This window comes from Ambystoma mexicanum, chromosome 6q (genome assembly GCF_040938575.1).
Source record: "Ambystoma mexicanum isolate Mex_15411 chromosome 6q, UKY_AmexF1_1, whole genome shotgun sequence".
Taxonomy (NCBI): Eukaryota; Metazoa; Chordata; class Amphibia; order Caudata; family Ambystomatidae; genus Ambystoma; species Ambystoma mexicanum.
In genome coordinates, this window is record NC_090937.1 from 1,439,175,829 (window position 1) to 1,439,194,679 (window position 18,851).

Genomic DNA, 18,851 nt, shown 5'->3' on the forward strand with positions numbered 1-18,851 from the left:
ATGATAGACGACCACCAAGGATGCTAAACCTCCAGTAACATCTAATAATCCAATGTTACTCAACCAGTAAAGGGAGCTATGAAGCTACAACACCAAGTTAAATAGGCTAAATATTAGAGTACAAATTGTTCTGTCGGGCCTATGTTGGTACAACCTCTTCTGTTGGCGACCTAGGTTCAGTTGTTTTAGGCTTTTCAGCCGTGTCACATCTTGTGTGGCACTTGTTGGAGGAACCAATCCCCTACCTCCTTGGTTAGACACAAAAAAAGAGATGGTCTGCCACTCAAAAATTGCGCCACACTTAAGTTGTTTCAAATACACAAAAAGCCCTTTATTCCTTGTTTACACATGTTTCGGCTACTCGAGAGCCTTTTTCAAAACAAATGGGGCATTAACAAAAGACCAATCATATTCTGTGTACAATATTGTTTAAGGATATTCATATGTTAAACCCAACAGAAGAACAAGGAAAACGGAGGGTTATGTAAAATTGTTTCACATAATTATGAAAAATAAACATTACAATTATATTTTACCAAAATACATAAAAGGTGGCATTAGTCAGTCATTACAAACAACCATACACAATACAAAGAGAAAAGAAAAATAATAGTGAAGAATAAATAAATAACAGAGAAACAAAGAAAAGATGTTTTGGCATATTTATACTTAAATGTTCCCCATTTACATTATTTATGTTCTAGTTCAAAAACCTATTTTATCGTAATTCTCCTTAGTCCTTTTTTTATGTCCTGTACTGTAATAAACATTATATTATTTAGTGTCGATTAAAAGCATCTTCCATTTGACACCGTCCATTTTGTGCACTGATATGAGCAAATAAGTAAAGACAATCAAACAAGATCTCTTGCCTGTCTTTTTTCCATAAATCCCGGGTAAATCCCTTTTGTCAAAATAATGCAAAATAGATTTGCAATCCAATTGTATACTCATCATTGGACCATTTATACACACTTTTTTAACATCTTGCATCATGTGCTCATAGTACTCCCCTCCTTTAGGATTTTGCCAGTACATCGTGAAAGCAAAAAGGTGGTCCTGTTTAATATTACATACTCAGTTTTAAATAAGGTGAGTAACCTAAACTGCGCCTTGTTTTTATGCGATACTAGGGTCATATTTTTAAATGTTTTGTTCATCTCTCCACGTTAGTTTAGTGCAATCCCGTGTTCTGTGCTCCGCATTAAATACTCCTCGTTATTATTAAGTATGGTTATTTAGTGCATCCCTTCACGTTAGTTTCGGGAATTCCTGCGTTGTGTGCTTAATCGGTGTCTGACAGATAATCCGTGTGTCCCCTTAACGCATACTCTGATGCCCGAATGCGGGCATAGAAAAACGTCTCCTCTCCCCGTTCAGGAAACGCACGCTGTCTGCTTACCTCAAGCTTGTTTCAATCCAGTCTCCTTGCGTCGGCCTCGCACAGTAATGGACCGTCGCGGGGATCCTCCATGTAATCTATAGTGTCACCATGGTTACAGAGGCCATCCTTCCTCTGTTTCTACATTGGTTTTCATGGCGGCCATATTGGAATGGTTTGAGACTTAGGACCATCCATTCACAATCACATTATTATTCCCTGTTCACAACAATGTGCATTTTTCATATGTAGCCCATTCTTATAATTAAAGTGCAAATTTGATATTTTGAATACCTAAATTGAAAGCCATTTAAAACTTTTTTTAGAAATAAACCTTTCTTAGCGGTAAACCATATTGGTGTCCTAATCCTTCGTATCCACTCATTTTTTACACAATATTACCATAATTTGTGGGATCATTTGTATACAATATTGTTTCGTTGGTACATCCTAGAAAAAGCATTAGTCTTCTATGTGTCAGAAATTATTCTAAAAATAAAATATGTATTGGTGCCAAAAGTACTTTACTAGAATCCACATCCATTTTATACTTTAACTCGTTCAAGTTGAGGTTTCTCCTCCCAAGACGAACCTCCTCAGCAGGCTCGCCTTCAAGCGAACAGGTTGCGCAGCACTGCTTGGCTGACTCCGGACTCCTTCCTGGAATCCTGGTCAACGCAGTAGAATTTCGTGAAGGTGTGCATCGACCTCCACGTAGCAGCCCTGCAGATGTCCAGCAGGGCCACACCAGACGGGAACGCTGTAGTTGCAGTGATCGCTCTGGTCGAATGGGCTCTCAGACGGCCAGGCAATGGTCGGTTCACCAACCAGTGACAATGGGTTATGCAGCGAGAGCCACCTGGAAATGGAAGCCTTGGAGATGGCATTGCCTTGGTTCACAGGACCAAAGTTCACAAACCGCTGTGATGTCTTCCGAAAACACTCTACTGTCCACGTAGAACTTCAGCGCTCTAGCCACATCCAGCGAGTGCAAAGTCCTCTCAGCCGGTGACGAAGCCGACGGGAAGAAAACTGGTAACGCCAATGGCTCGTTGAGTTGGAAGTGCGACAGCACCTTGGGCATGAAGGAGGGGTGTGTCCGCAGCACCACCCTCGTCTCGGGAAATGTCAAGTAAGGTGGTTTACAAGAGAGGGCCTGAATCTCCCCCACTCGTCGTGAGGAGGTGATGGCCACACGAAATGCTGTCTTCCACGATACAAATTTCAACGGCGCCAAATGCATAGGCTCGAACGGTGGACCCATGAGCCTAGTCGGCACCACATCGAGCTACCACGCTGGGGGCTTCACCGGCAGGAACGAACAGAAAATTGCTTGACCAGGCGGTGTGACTACAAAGACGACCACCCCAGAGTTCTGGTGTAGCAGGAGATAGCCGCCAGATAAACCTTGATGGAAGCATGGGACAACCCTGCCTTGGCCAGCGACCGCAAATACGGCAGCACCTGCGGGGCCATAATCCGTAGAGGGTTGAGTTTCTGTGCCCGGCACCAACGGAAACCTTCTTCCACTTATGGCCGTAGCATTTCAGCATAGCCCAAGCCTTGGCAAGCACCTCCTTGCAGTCCACCGGGAGATCGTATCCACCAAACTCTAGCACTGCAGGAGCTAGGCCTGCAAGTTCAGCAACCCTGGTTTGTGGTGCACAATCGCACCTCCTTCCCTGCCGAGAAGATCGGTGTCCGCTGGACGCTTGACTGGAGGGGACGCTGACATGTCCAGAAGGTCTGAGTACCATAACTGCTTCGGCCACGCTGGTGCGACGAGGATCATCGGGACCATCTGAGTTGACGGATGAGTCACATAAGCAACGGGGAAAAACGCATAGAGAAACAGGCCGTCACCGGGGAAGGAGAATGCATCCCCCATGCTCCCCGGCTGGATAAACCTGCTGGCTAGTAGTGATTGCTCATTTTGTACTCTGCTTCATATGTTCATTAGGTGTGTGCACATGATGCATTTCCACACCAGCGCCAGCATGGTGCACACTCTAGAGACTATATCTTTCAGTACTTACTTTTTACACCCTATATAAAAGTTAAATGACAATAAGTGGGTTGCTAACCAGCAGATGACGTTTACGTTAACTGGTGTAATTTCTGTTTACAAGTATTTCATTTCTTTAAATAAAAGAAACGTTAGTTCGTTATCAAAGTGCTTTTTCTTATGAACAAAGTAGCTTGTACATTTTGGGAGTTCATCTCCCAATATGAATGACTTGAGTTTTGCTTCTCAGTTTTGCTGCACATTTGTGTGCAGGCGCGTTATAAATGCCATATCCTATCGCTCTTTCTTCGAGAGGTTTTGGTACTAGGACTACACAATGCAGTATCTAAATACCAATTTCCTTGCAGCCTTCTTAGACGGGACTATAATTCCAAGAACCCATCGTCTGACCTCTCCATCACTCGGGTTCTTCATTGAACACTTTTTACTTGAATTGCAGAAGTATGCCTTTTCTCACACTTGCTTTGCTTTTTTGTCTGTATTTCCCAGACCCAGTTGGTGTACTCCCACCTCAGTGGTCTGTTTCCCCTCGACCTTGCATTCTTGTTCCATCAGGTTTTCTAATGCTGGTGGCTTCGCTGCCATCTCACTGCACACCATTCTGGTCTACAGATATCCCTCGCTTCCTTCAGCTCTCGCAGCAGATCCAGCATTCTTAAATTGTGCAGTGCTCTCTGCAGGATTATCTACCATCTTGCCACCATGACCTGCAGGGTTTAGAACACCTCTAATAATTTGGGTTCCTTGGCTCGGTTTGTGCACTCAGGACATCACAGTACAAGACAGGTCACTACTTGAACATGGGAGAGCTCTCTCCTCCAGGCTTCAGCAGCTGCCGCTTCAGTTACGCTCTTCCAGTTCTCCACTGCTTCGCTCTTGCTGCGTTTCCTCTTCTCATGAAATCATCCCATTGGTGGGAACTTCCCGGACCTGTTCTCGCTGGACTTTGTCCCACTAGTCCTTGACGTCTTGTGCCCCAGCATTCTCGCGTCTCTGCCTTCACATGGTTCTGGGTGGGGGAGTGATGAACTGCTCAGGCTCACTTCTTGGGTTTTGTTGCCATTTCTTCCTGGATTTTTCTGGCCAGTTGTGAGTACGGGCAATCAAGGCTAACTGGCTGTGTTTCTGTTTGCAGGCAAGCCATGGTGAAAGCATAAAGTTTTAGGTGTATTTGTGGCACTCTATGGAGGCACTTTGTTACAAGGAGACATATGTATTCCTGTTTAGCTGTTCCTGCTTTTATCCTGGTACGGCCCTGTTGGGCTCAGAGCTGCCACGCTGCTGCACAACTGCAGCCCCATGAGCGTTATTCGGACAGCCATTCAAGCACCTTACTTTAGTCTGGGTAAGCTTATGCACCATCAACTGTCATGGCACTAGTTCTAACACCAATTTATAGTAGTCAATAAAATATACTTTATTGCTCAGCTAAGCCACCCTTTTGTGTATTGACCCATCTGTTGGCCTATGCTGCTCTGAAATAATATGCCCAGTTGGCAGAAGAGCAAGCCACACATGACCATTTATTCCTTGAAGCCAAAGCTTCTGCGGGGCTTTGACCTTCTTGAGAAGGCACTATTTCCAGAGAGAGGAAAGAAATGTTACTACAGTACAAATACCATGACGCATTGTACACAGCCTTGCCTCAGGAGGTCAGGACTATTTTTGTGAGGCAGTTTTTGATTTAATGGCAGTTTTTAATTTAATGTATCTCCTTTAAGAATATCCTTGGTGTGATCACTTAAGTACTCCTGGGACTGGGATCCTTTTTATGCTTTATTGAGCTAATAATCCAAAGTTCACGGGGTATTCTAGGAAAATCCGGTGATTTTGAGTTCATTTTGCCAGACATTTCCTATTCAAGTGGCTGTACCTGTGCCTAATGCCTGACATAACACCGGAAACCATGCAAACCCTCTTTCTCATTGTTGGGATCATTGACCGATCTGTTTGCTGTAAGAACTGCACCCAGAAGGCCTGAGAAACAACCCGTGGCAGTTGAGAGATCCCAGACCCTCTGTTATAGTCTTAAGGCTTATGCTTGAAATGGAGAAACGGCTCCTGTTTGACAGTCATTGCCCCGGTGATAAGACAAAGAATGTCCTTATTTTGTGGCGTTGACCACAGGAACCATGGATCCTCATCGTGAGCATCCACCTATTCCCATTAAAGACTTGATCTTCAAATCCTGTCTGGGCCCTGTTCCAGCGGCAACATGCACTTTGCTTGGCAGCCTAATAAATGTATCTACGTGACCTGACCGCGTCTGATTTGCTGTGGCTGGAAACTTTACATGAGAAAATGTGCACCTTAATTATGCAAACACACGCACACCCCCACTCCCCCTTCCCAACCCAACCGAACCCCACTTACCTTCTTCACGCTGGGTCCCTGCAGCACCAGTTCCCTTTCACTTCTGTGATGGGGAACTGGCACCGCAGGGTCTTTAAAAAAAAAAAACCATATACTGGATCTCGTGTGATGTACTGTGAAACTGGTTCTACTCCATCTGCACACCAGGTCTACCGCTGCATCCTGTGCTCAGCTGTAAATGCAAGCTCCACTCACCTGACCCCGTCCCCTAGCATTTTTTTTCGGGCTCACATTTGCTCGCGAGTGTTTGGTGGGGGGTTGGAAATATGTGTTTGACCTACAGTGTGTCGGAATCGCCTGTCCATTGTCGGAGGATTTCAGCTTTCCAGCTCTAGTTCAGTAGATGCGCAGTACAGCACTTGGCGGCTCCAGCTGTCGCTAGTTGGTGGTCTACTGTGTGTGCCATTATAGTTCAGTGGCAGAGCTCGAGGCGACCTTTTTGTAATTCAACAAGAAGTTGAAATGTACGTTATTAGTGCTGTTCTCTCCTGGCACCTGTGACTATCATGTATAATCCTAGAAGTAAATCGGCCCACTGAAGCTAGTATGCCGATGATTGACAATTAGGGTCTCCATGGACTTCAACCTCTGCCGATGATTGTTTTATTGCATCTGATATTGACTGCTCATGAAACCAGGAGGGTTGGCAGCCATGTAAATCCAACAGCTGGCCAAATTAGTTTCCAACTTGTGAGGTGGTAGTTGAAAGCATGACTCCTCTGGATTTATTTTTTTGTTTTTGGATGATTTGCCAGTCAGTCCTCAATGGTTTAGTGAAAATAGGTTCAATCGATTCCCAGCCTTCCTCAGACAGCTATGACTGATATGACTGATATTGATACTGTCAGTGTACAAATACTATTCCTAAAGCAAAAGAAATGGAACGCTTTTTACCCAGTGGCAGATACAAGTACGGGGGTTTGTTTGCATAAAAGCCAACTCCCCTTGAATCAGGAGGAAACTAAATGTATAAAGGATAGCAGTATGCTAGCTGCTGATTGGGTGAGCAGTGAAAAGGTGGCACATGTCCCCAATCTTGGTGGTTTTCAACCTTACCATATGATTGACCCATGATCTTGCGCAAATGGACCTAAACGAAATCTCATGTAACAGTGCACACATTGATTGTCCAGGATCATGCATCGTACGCTACGGGAAATGGATGACAGTTAAATTAACAGCATCTTCAATTTCTTCCCTAAACCTTGTAACTACCTTTTCTAGTTTTTGTGGGAACATACAACTAGAACTCTGTACATACTCTTGAGTGAAATAAAAGTAACACTTCAAATCATGCAGGAATGATTACAAGATCTTTTAAAAAAAGTCACCTTCAGGAACCCCAAGTCGATTTTCCAAATACCTCTTCAGTGAACCAGGTGACTGCGCATGCCAGCCGGGTCCTCCCCCAAGTGTGGGTGAAAGTTAGGCTACGTCCTATGGATGCCTCAGACGTACCTGGAGGGGAAAAAGCAGCTTAAAATAAATGTCAAAGAACAATGCATGTAATTGCTCGCGTACCTTTTAACATAACATGCATCTTGCAGAAGTGGAGAAACGCCTTAAGTCTTGCAAGGAGCAATGATGATCAACCGAGGTTGGAACATTGCAATGAAGATTTCATATTTGAGCACAAGTAATTTTTAGAGGTGGTCTCCCCAATATTAGCGGCGACTAGCCCAATTCCCTTCTCTCAAATTCTGGTACACCAATAGCGAAAGAAAGACTGTCGGAGCCAGTTTCCCTTGGTACTCAAAACCCAAAAGCTGGTGTCTACTCAAATGACTGGGACCAACTTGTAACTGCCAAATCCTGTTGTGTACAGTGTCCCTAGCCATCAGGCTGGCAGAGGGCGTGAGAGACCGTGGGTGGGGGAAGTTGCCGCACATGAATTCAGCGGTAAATGGTCACATTTTCCCAATAACCTGTTCAACATGAACTATGCAGCAGGAAACTATTTTGATTTCTTCTACTTCGGAGGAAGCGGTCAGCTGTAAATGTGCTGAATCAGCAAATCTCGTCAAACATTTTACCATCACTAATGCTTCAGAATATTAGTAAGTATGGCTTGGCAGTTTGGCCGGGCAGTACACTGTGGATCTGGTTCCGTTTTATTAGTGGAAAATAACCACATAGATGGCCTGGCAGTAAACCATGGAACTGGCCCAGTTTACTAGAGGAAATTCGTCATATAGATCTGACTTGGACTATGCGCTGCAATAATTCATCAACGAATCAGGAATATAGTTTAATTCCAGAGTTTTCTGGTTATGTGGGGGTGTTTTGCCACACGTTTTTGATTTTGGAACGTCTAGTTCAAACGGACGTGAATGCAATCTTAAATAGATGTAATGACCTGTGTTTACTCCATGAGGTGCCCTCAGTTCGTTTATTGTTGACTAAAGAAGTTGTTTGTTTTCAACGTTATGAGGACCGATATTGTAGCGGTGTGTTTCAGGTCCAATCTGGTCACAAACATCCTTAATGATGCGTAAGCTAGATGGGATTTAATATATTCCCAAAACCATGTATATGACTGATAGTGGGGGGGGGAAATAATGTTTATCGTGCAGAATGTGTCATGGACTCGGTGATGTATCACCAATAACGTGTACCAATTCCATAATCGCTTCTGCGTGGTCATTTTGAAAGCCCTGTTTGTAACTTATTGTGGGGGACAAATGTTTGTTGGACATGGCTCCCAGGTACCTTAGCAGGGGGCTTTAAGAGGCTGGAGGAAAAGAGAACTGGGCTTTAACATTCCCAGTTATGTCCCTTTTTGAATGCAATTTAAGGGGTTTTAATCGTTGTATGAATATTGAGTTACATTTTTTAGAACTTTAAGATCACTTTTCAAGAAACGGCATTGACCACTGTTTATATAGATATAAAATTCGGCAAATTGTGTCCCCCGTTAGTGTGCCACCCCTTGCAAGACGTTTGGTCGCTGTAAGGAAATCCATAATAACAAAAATGGAAGTACTGTCAGCTGATACCCCGGGCTTAATGGCGTCCAGGCTGGCTGTTCATTTTAAATACGGGGAATTTTTTTTATGCTTGGGATCTGTTAATTTTGAATGGCAATATAGGTGATTTGACTGGAGAAGACAGTCAATGGTGGTTGACCTGGTGCTTTGAAAGGTGTAGACGATTAGATTGAACAGACAAACTGTAGTGATCATAACCCAAAATGAGCAATCAGGTAGCTATCTGTTCAAAAGCACATGGAGGTTCAATGGTTTCCCAGATGGGCAATTGCGTAAAAAAAAGTTCTCTTCTGATGCTTCTAAATTGATTATGACTTTTAAGTTCTTCTTAGGGGACACAATATGAGATGAGAAGTTCAATGCTCTTATTACATCACATTTTGTTCCCTTTTTGTGGAGTGATGAAAACCCTGGTGGAAAGAGATCAGTACCTCGCCGGCATGGTTTTGATCTGCTTGTGCTCTAAAAGAAGTGTTAAGAAGGTCCTTAAGATTTCTTTCAAAGAAAAGTAATAATGGTATTGGTTACCAGAGAGAGAGAGAGAGGGAGAAAGGTCCGATATAAAAACTGGATTCAGGCTTATGGTTTATGATCCATCAGATTGGGGGATGGTGAGGCATTGTTAAAGACCTTGACATCCAGAAACGTGTGGAGCTGTTGGTCTGCACAAACACTGTTGCAAAGCAATTCTGTTGTAGGTGCTTGGAATACACATTATGCGTCTTGCCGCAGTTGTCCTTCTTGGGAGCTAAACTTGGAAGATTGATATTTTTTTTTTGTATGTCTGATCACATCAAACTCAAAATCGGCAGTGCCAAATGGCTTAACTAATCTGTTTTACAAAAAATATATATATATGATCCTATTCTCTGGGCAAATGTTTCATACATTCTATTTTGGGATATTCCCTACAAAAAATGTACTAATTTCACTGGGGAAACTTTCGGTAATATACCAATATATAAGAAGGGCGATTGGTCAATTCCTGCTAACTATAGGCCGTCGCCCCTCTCCACGCCAACAGTAAGATCTTTGCTGCAATAATTTTAAAGGAGCTCACTATCAGCTGGTTGGCTTAAGATTTGCCGAACTCGTTACATGGGGAATTAATGGAGATTCCAGGTCGTGTTGCCCTAGTTGATTTTTCTCAGTTGACGCTGTTAATCAGGTACGCCTTTGGGCTAAGTCGATTCTGGGGTATTTTCTTTGTCTCTGTTGGAAATGTATTATTTATTCCCTTACATGTGGAGACAGCGATTCAGGTTCGATTGAATGGACACGGCAGCTTGACATGGCCATTTAACGCCTATAGAGGGTGGCGGCTGGGCTATTATTAAATCTGTGTCTTTAATCTTTATCTCAGGTAGCCAAGACTGCTTGGAAAAGCCTTCTTTCACAGGGCCAACAGTCTGTCCCCTGAGAATATCTTGCTTGGCATACATGGACGATTTGGTCCCGTTGAGTGATACACCGCTGGAGCTGCAGAGTCTTCCCTATGCCCTTGCCAGCTATGCCTTAGCAAATTAATTCTAAAGTCAAATATTATTCGACTGAATAAGAATATGAATCGGCCTTTTGGCTTCACATGGACATTATTGGACTCTGTTTTGGTGCCAACAAGAAATGTATACAGTCCTGAATAAGAACCTGATTGTTGCCAGTCTCCTTGGCAAAGCAGACCAATTCTCGTATCAAATGAGGAAAATTCACTGCAAGTATTGCAGGTTCTCAAACCACTGATAGAGCAAAGGGGATGCCATCAATTCTGTATGGCTAGAAATGGAATGCCAGGCATATGACATCAATTGGGTGCTTATTGCGGTATGAATCTGGAAGCAGATTTTCTCCTGCCTACTTTCTCAACCGCCTCTTACTAGACCTGGCTTCTCTTGGTAGGGGGGGTAGAGGGGAGGAGAGACTGGGGTGTTTGCTGGAGGTTTCTGACATTGAATGGTAAGGTTTTCTCGCCGCCTGGTGGCTCAAGAATCTCAATGGCTGAAGGGAGACCTGTTAACAAAAATGTAACCTTTGCTGAATTGTTTGTAGCCAGTCAATTGATGTATTTTCCTCTGATCCAACGGCTGTTAATCTTTTTTTTTTTTTTTTTTTTTTTTTTTTTTCTTTCAGATTGGTTTGTTACGATTGAGAGAATGCAAAGTTACAACATACATTCTTCCTTTTCTGGGGTTGACACGCCATTGGGTATTCTACCATCCTACCACCTCTGGTTTCCAAACACCTATTGGCGTAATCAATTCTTACGGTTTAGATTAAACCTGTTCAGCACAGAGGTTCTCTTGGTGCGTCAACAGGGGAATTGTCTATGCATTGTGATCAGTGTTTAAAACTGGATGAGGTGCAATCGTTTGCTTTATTTTTATAATGTGCACCATACCCAAGGGTAATAGGGCGCAGCAGTACAGGGTATGCAAAGCTTACAAGGGTTACAATACTGTCAAGTTACACTTGACATGGTGAAAATACTATATACAGGATAGATAGCAATGCAGTACATTATATACTGGTATTATACAGTATTTATGCAATAAGTTATATACAGGATATGATATTTATATAATGCTTGCCGGTAGTGTAGCATCGGGCAAAACGATACAGAGCAGTTTACAGTATACAATCTGTATCTATGCTAATGGCAGGGGGTGCTGATTAGTTTATCGATTGCTTCAACTGTTTCACATGCAATCAACATTTTTTAACATTACAAGAAGTCGGGTTGAAGGCATTGGATGCTTTTGGAATACTTTAAGGTTGGGAGAAGAGACACTGACAATAGAGGTCTTAACGTTTTTAAGTAAAGTTTATCTTATTAAAGTTAGATGGTAATGAATAATGGTAACCTTCTGTTGTGATATTCAATTGTTGATATTGGTAAGAATTAGCTGGCTGTGTTTGTTTTTGTTTTATGTGAAAGGTTGATTATTATTAACAAAGCACATAAAGAAATATATTTGTGCACACCATGCTGACCTCGTGCAGTGCGAAATACAGAGAAACCCAGGAAAAATGCATTACTTTCTCGATGGTACTTCCTGCTGCCCAAAAACTGAGTGGAGGTCCCTGCATAAGGTCCTGCTTTAAATTGCCCCCAGTTGCATGCCACACAGCGCATCGGCTTGGTTGTTCCTGGGAGTATAGCTCAGGGGCAACACGCTCGCCTTGGAAGCAAGACGTGGTGGAGCAGCACAATTGGAATGATCATTTTCGAGAGCTGGTTGCAAGCTCGTGCAAAAAAGACATCACTGAACTGTACAAAGTGTTCGGCCTTATTTAAAGTCATTTCTCCATGAGTGTTCGAGGAACTCCTAAAGGACGTTGGCAAGTTCATACTCTATGGTTATTGGTGGGAGAACCACATTGAAGCAGCTGTGCATTGTTGGCCGGTACTTGAGTCTCTCAGTGAACAAGATAGTTTCAACTTTTCTGGGACTGGTCAACATAGAATCTGAAACTGCAGAAGCCATTGCCGCCACATTTCTGAAGTTTCTTAGAAACATCGCCCTGAAGTTCAGCGACTGCCTTGGGATTAGAACTGATTGCTGCAGTCTCATGGTCTGGAGGCCCAATCCTGTGTAACGAATTAGTGTATAATGAGCAACTCCAAGTGTCATTCCTTTCAGCTGTGTGCAAGCAAAGCAGTTGAAATGCTACCACACGACTTGGAATTTCTTCTGGGTAGCACCTACATCTATTTTTTCCCCCGCAGTGCACAGAAGCATAGGGAGTAGAACTATGCTTGTTAACAATAGGGCTGGCTTTCCATTTACTACTGTGTTTTACAGCAGTCGGATGCACTGAAACTTCATTTCCATTTGAGCAAGGACAAAGAACGGGGCTACGATGCTGACTTACTGTGACCCAGTGAAGAAATCGTGTGTTCCTCATTACTGCAACTCTGCAGGAGTCTGTATGTTTAAACAAACTGAGTTGGAATGTGGCAGTGCATTGAAAATGTTGACTGTCTGCATTGCTTCTGCAGGGCAATCATCATAAGAATTCTAATGCCAAATGTATCCCATCGGATGCAGGCCTAATTAATATTCATTTGGGAGACGCAAGTAATCCCCTGCTGACCTCTGCAATTGCATTTGGGACACTTCAAGACTGCACTCGCAGAAGTGCCATTACCAAGGAGCAGGAGCCGAGTCTGAATGGGCGATGTGGAGACTTTTCTTTTTGAGGATGCCAAACCGGTGCAAGTAAGACTCCCTGAAAATGTTAAGTCCATGGCAGTGGTCTCTCCATCTGTGATACTGTTGCAGGCAAAACGCTAGTTTGGACGTGTGAAAGGATCCGGTGTCGGTGGGTTACATTACATGCATGGTTGTGTTTAATGTGGAAAGGTTCACGTTGCTGCCCGCTGCATGCAGCAGGCTGTAACGTGTTCCCGTAAGGACACTGGACAAATGAGTACTGTTTAATTAAATGCATCATATTGGCATATTTGTTTCCCTTTGGCCCAATTCAGACCCTTCAGAAATTGGCGCGTTAGCTTTTTTCATTGTGTGCAAAAGCACAGGTTCCAATTGCCCAAAGCTTTTTTATAGTGAGATTGTCTTAATGTTCTTCCACGTACTCGTGGTTTTTAATCAGTTACTAGCAACGATATAGCATCAAAATGTTTGTTTTGCAGCCAGGCGGAAAAAGTACTACGTTTGTCGTCGCCCCCGCTGCCGCCCTCCCCTTCCTAACTGAGAAGTCTGAGTCCAGCCTGCTCTGAGAGTTGTAGGCCGTTGGGTGAGCTGATCCCAGCTGCCTTGTTGCGCCTAGGGTAAAATTAGATGCGGAAAGCTTTTCTGCAGACGTTGTTAATGTGCCTTAAATGTGCACGGCCCACGCCATATTCTCACATGCCTACTCTGTACGTACAGACTGGGGAGGGGAGCTGCTCCTGCACCACCCCAACCCCTTCCAAATTGGCCTCAACAGTGCTGAAAACGCGGTCCAAGACTTTCTAGCCTCTTCCGCGTCTGGTTGGCCCTGAAGTTGTACAAAGTGTTCCGGGCGCTAACTCTCTAGGTGCCACTTACCGTTGTTGCTATCAATTCCCTGCTAATGGGCAGCAGTAGTTCTTGTGCACAGCCACACTCTTTCTGGTTTTTGGCCTTTGTTCAAGGGACCTGCTCCCTTCATGACGTGTCATAAGCAGGTCAAAATGCGATGACCACGGCCTCTCCATCGACGTTTAGCAGCACCCTTCTTAAATATGAATTTTTAGTCCGTTGGCAGTGAAAGGGAATTGTGGGCATATTAAGCGCACTGGTCCCATGCTGATACACTCCATTTCAAATGAAAGGGGCGACGTTGGGAGTTTAGCCAGTACCTTGCCTGGTTAGCTAGTAATGGAATACATCGGCCACTAATCGACAATCTTTCCACTGTTGCCATGGTTGCAAGGAGCTCTTTGCATTTGACTGATTAGTATTGTTATCTAATCTTCAGCCTGGCGGGCACATTTTGTAAAGTATATTCCTTGTGGCGAGAGTTGCAGGCCCTTGGTTTGGTTTGCATGCTCCACGAGAGATTGTTCCGACATTAATTTGTGGGTGAGATCGTACTTTGTGGCGACATGTTTGTCTGAAGACTGGCAGAATGGGAGCCTGGAAGCCTTGAGCCTCACACTCTACAAAACTCGAAAATGGTTAGTTAGCTTTGCCAGGATTTATGTTTATTTTTTTACATAATGTTTTGTGCCATTGAGTAATCTGTTTGCTCTCGGTCATAATATTGTTAGTTCTACAGCAGTCACTACAACATCAGAGCTCTCCTCCCCGGACATCCTGTGTGGTAGTCATTGCTCAGCAATATGTTTTATAAAAAGTATCGATTGGTATTTATTTACTTTGAGGTGGGACTTGACAAGCAGTCCTTTCTAACTGAACTGTAGGTGCAGCCATGTCGGTTCTGGATTCATTCGTACAAATGCCACTTTCTGTGGACTGTGGTCCCTTCCAATGTTTTTTTTCGAGTTGCTCAGCAGATTACCCAAGTCAGAACTTTATATGTCATTGTGCTCCTTGACAAGTCATTATGGGGATGAGGGGGTGTCCTGGTTTTACATGGACCTAATGGGAAGATCCATCCTTGCTGAATTCTACTGACATTTTTATGTACTGAAGTTAAGAATAGTTGCTGCCCTCTGCATGATGTGCTGAAAACAGTTTTCTGCAGTTAATTAATTCTCGCATGCTTTCTTATCAGAGCCATATTCTGGGTGCATTCCTTGTAGTAATTATTGTAAACAATTATCAGATTCGTGCGGGTCTGCGGCAGGGTTATACGTGCACGAGGCGTTCATTGGAAGTTGATGTGTGATCTTGGTAGACCAGTCCCGTGTTCCATAGACCTCCTGAACCTTCTGTGTGTTTTTTGTCACCAAAATGTAGCCAGTTGCTTCTGGCTGCCTCCTGTGGTTTGATAGATGATTTCATTAGGTTGCCCGATTGTTTAAGCCCTATCCATCTTAAGTCCAATAACTTAATGAACGATTTTATTTTCATATGGAACGCACCGCTAGTAGAGATGCCAACAGTTGAAGTGGATTTTGAAGCTTCCATACAGGAAATCTTGGAGTGTTCAGTTCGCCAAATGATGCCAAAAGCAATACTTGGGCAATTGTTTAATCTAGGGGCCCTTAGGTCTGGTTCAAGATTCCTCTACTGTATTAGGTATGCAGGCAGCTCTGCTGCATAGGGAAATGATGTGGCAATTGCAAGGAACCTGGGCTAACTTATTTCAAAATAGTTGACCTTTAATGGGTGGGACGTCAACTGGCAATGTTAGTGCATGGCTGTTATGCATCCATTACAACAGGCCTAGGCCACAGATCCAGTTCTTAATGTGGTGCTTGTTTTTAGACCCATTAAATAACTTCAGGGTTTTCGGAATTAGCATTTTGCAAAAATTGGTGAAAAGATGGAAATCGGCTATGTGCGTTCCTGCGTTGGTGGTTATGTGGTGAAGAACCGATGATGGGTCGAGTAGGAGGCTTGAAGAGGGCCAATGATGCAATGTCATTCTACAGTGGCAAACTGCTGAATGTCTTGCAGACCATGCATAGTTGTCAGCTTGATAACTTATCTGGAGCAGCAAGTGTTGATGGCAGCTCCTCAGTACTTGCAGCACCTCAACGCGTCTTGAAACTGGTTGAGTCGGCCTGAGCTGTCGAACACATCAAAGCTGAAAACTGGGTCAGGAGCCTTTTGTAGACTTATGGGTGCAGGGGGACTCGGCCCAGGGCAAGTCCTCTATTCTGTACTCCCCCCCAACCCCCCTCCCCCACCCCTCCTTGTCGATCTTCTTTCTAATGGGAACATCATCTGCTGATAGGGGTCTGCAACCTTTGACTTGCCAGATGTTTTGGACTACAACTCCCATCATCCCTAACCAACATAGTCCATAGTCAGATATGATCGGAAATGTAGTCTAAAACATCTCGAGAGCCAACGGTTGCAGACCCCTGCTTTATAGCCGGATGTAAAGGGGCCAATCCCGGCTGCTGTTTCAGAGCCTTCTGCCTGGTGATGTCATAGCACAAGTGCTTTTCTCTGCGGGAAGTGGGAAAGAGGCCCTGGCAGTTTGGAAGCCCTAGGAAATTGAAGATGCTGGAACCCCTCTGTCTGGAAAGTCCTCTCCTGGGCTGCTGTGCCTCCCTTTCTCCTGTCTCCCTACATCAGAGTCTATTAATTAGATCCCTAGTATGATTTACATTTTGGTCTGGCAGGGCCTCCATTAAATTGCTGGCCCTCCCCGATCTTCCTGGAAAGAGAAATATTTCCCATAAACCTAGGCATTCTCTTGGTTGAGCTATCATGATCAGTTTTGGGTGAAATACAGTCTCTGGCAGTGAAACACGGGGCCCTGACATGGTCGCTGGAAGCCAAATGGGCAATAAAATGACACCCACAGATTTGGCCACTATAATTGTGCATTGCCAGGAGCCACCATGTCAAAATAATATAGCTTATAGTTTGTTACTAGTCTAACTGCCAACGGGAGTTCGGGTTACATTATGCCCACAGTTAAAAGGGGTAGTAGCTAGGTTTTGGAAACTTTGGGTTCAGGCTGGCTGCAGGAATGCACATGCCTCTCTAACTGCTATGCTGCCAACTACAGGGCGACTGCAGTGGGTGCCACTGGATTATTTTCTAGCATGGCACATTATGAAAGTGAGGTCTGATCGCAGATCTGCTTTCACAGAATTGCCTGTATCATGTTGCATTAGAACACTAAAAAGCTCATGCTGTTCTACCCTCACAGGTGGCTTTGTCACAATTAAATATATTTTTGAAAAAGGTAGCAGGCGCTCCTCTCCAGAAAGAACATGGCATGATAACCTGTTCTGAGATGAGTTTGCAGCACACGCTTTTTGCTCACTGTACCTTTCACAGATGGGAAATATCCGTTTGCCTATCAGTCTTTTTCCCGTCCACATGGGCAGTCCAGCACCAAAATGCTATGGCATTTGTGCACTTCTGGAGAGGAGCGCCTGCTACCTTTTTTTGAAATATTTGTCACAATTAAATTCTGAATAATTTCCTCGATTTACAACTGATCACTTGCACGAACTCCCCATCCCCACCCCCACTCTGAGTTTAGCTTTGGCTCCACCACCAATTATCCAGGTTACTGGTGCAAATTGCTGTCAATCACGTCAGCCTGCAAAAGATTGGGACTGCAGGTTGTTTTCAGAAGTGGAATGACATTTCTTTGGTTCTGTGCCGTAAATACTCTTTGTTCCGGGGAAGTAGAGGTTAACATTTGGCATCTTAATGTCTGCATATTACATAGAGCAGAACATGTCTGAACATGACATTGTTGTGGAACTGGTGTACTTTTTAGGAGTGGCGACCAAGATCGATTTGCAGAGTTGAATTCAAAAGGCAGGATGTTTGTTTGGGAACTAACCTACAGTGTTGGTTAGAGGAACTGCTCGTGGGAGCGTTTTAATTGTTTAGCTTTTGATGTATAGTTGCAGGAGTTCAATTGCCTCTAGTCTTAGGCAAGTGCACGTTCACTGTTTGGTTGCCTGATTCTTAATAAAGAAGCAATGTATTGTCCCTCCCACCCTGGGCTAGAAGCCATCCTAACAGTGTGCATGCCGCTTTTGGTAGTTGGTTATTGTCCCATAGCTTTTGCCCTCCAGTCCTCTTTAGTTTTGTCTCTTATGTAGCGCTACAAGCCGGAGCAATTGGCTTTGTAAGTGAAGGTGGCAAACGGGTGTGATGCTAGGGGCACACAGATGTGGATGTTTGTCTTTTTTCTCTTGCTCGTGCTTGTGGTCATTACCGTCCTCCACCTGCTCTCCTGCCACCCCATCTTGTAGTACCGCTGTGCTTTCTAAAGGGATGCTATACTTTATAAACAAGTCTTTAGAGAGGTAATTGCTTTGCAGCTCCCAACGATGTGCCTTCAGCGACTTTATTTAGTGGCAATGTGTCCTTGCACTGAATTTCTGTTAACCAAGCATAGTCAACGGTTTAGACTCTTTGAAGACATTTGCCAGGCACTGCCATAATATGCCCAGGTGCCACCAGTTGCCAGTAGTTTCCATTTTATGGCCAATTAGTGCCTGACAGTGCTTGGAAAATACTGAGTGCTTATTCTGTACAAGGAAGTGTTCACTGGTTCCTGGGATTGATTTACAAACTCTTCTCAGACTATTAAAGTAGATTCTGAGTAACCAGTTAGGACGCAAGATCAGTTTCTTCTGCCTGTTGGGCTGGGTTCCTAAAAGGAGGGGGGTGGAGGGGAGGTCTGCACAGTTTACACAAGATCTCTGAAAAATGAAATGCAAAACGTCCAAAGGTCTTAGCGTTGTGCAGCTATGCCCTGCGTGGATCTAAGACGGACCACATCCCACGAGCCCTGTAAGGTGCCCATTGGCTTCCAGAACAGCAACGTGACCCCATTTAAAAGACTGCAGCATATGTTATTTCCTGCCTCGTGTGCAGTGGGCTGTGAGGTCTGTGGAAACTGGATTCTCGTTGCGCCCTCATTGGGGATTACTGTGCTGCCAACTTCCTCCTGCCTGGATAGATCGGACTCCCATCCGAAGAATACAGTT

At 44.1% G+C, this 18,851-nt stretch overlaps 1 protein-coding gene across 3 annotated transcripts in view; it reads left to right on the forward strand.

Moving 5' to 3' along the window:
- FAM53A (family with sequence similarity 53 member A) overlaps nt 1–18,851 on the forward strand; it is a 92,284-nt gene that overhangs the window by 4,234 nt on the left and 69,199 nt on the right. The window lies entirely within an intron of this gene.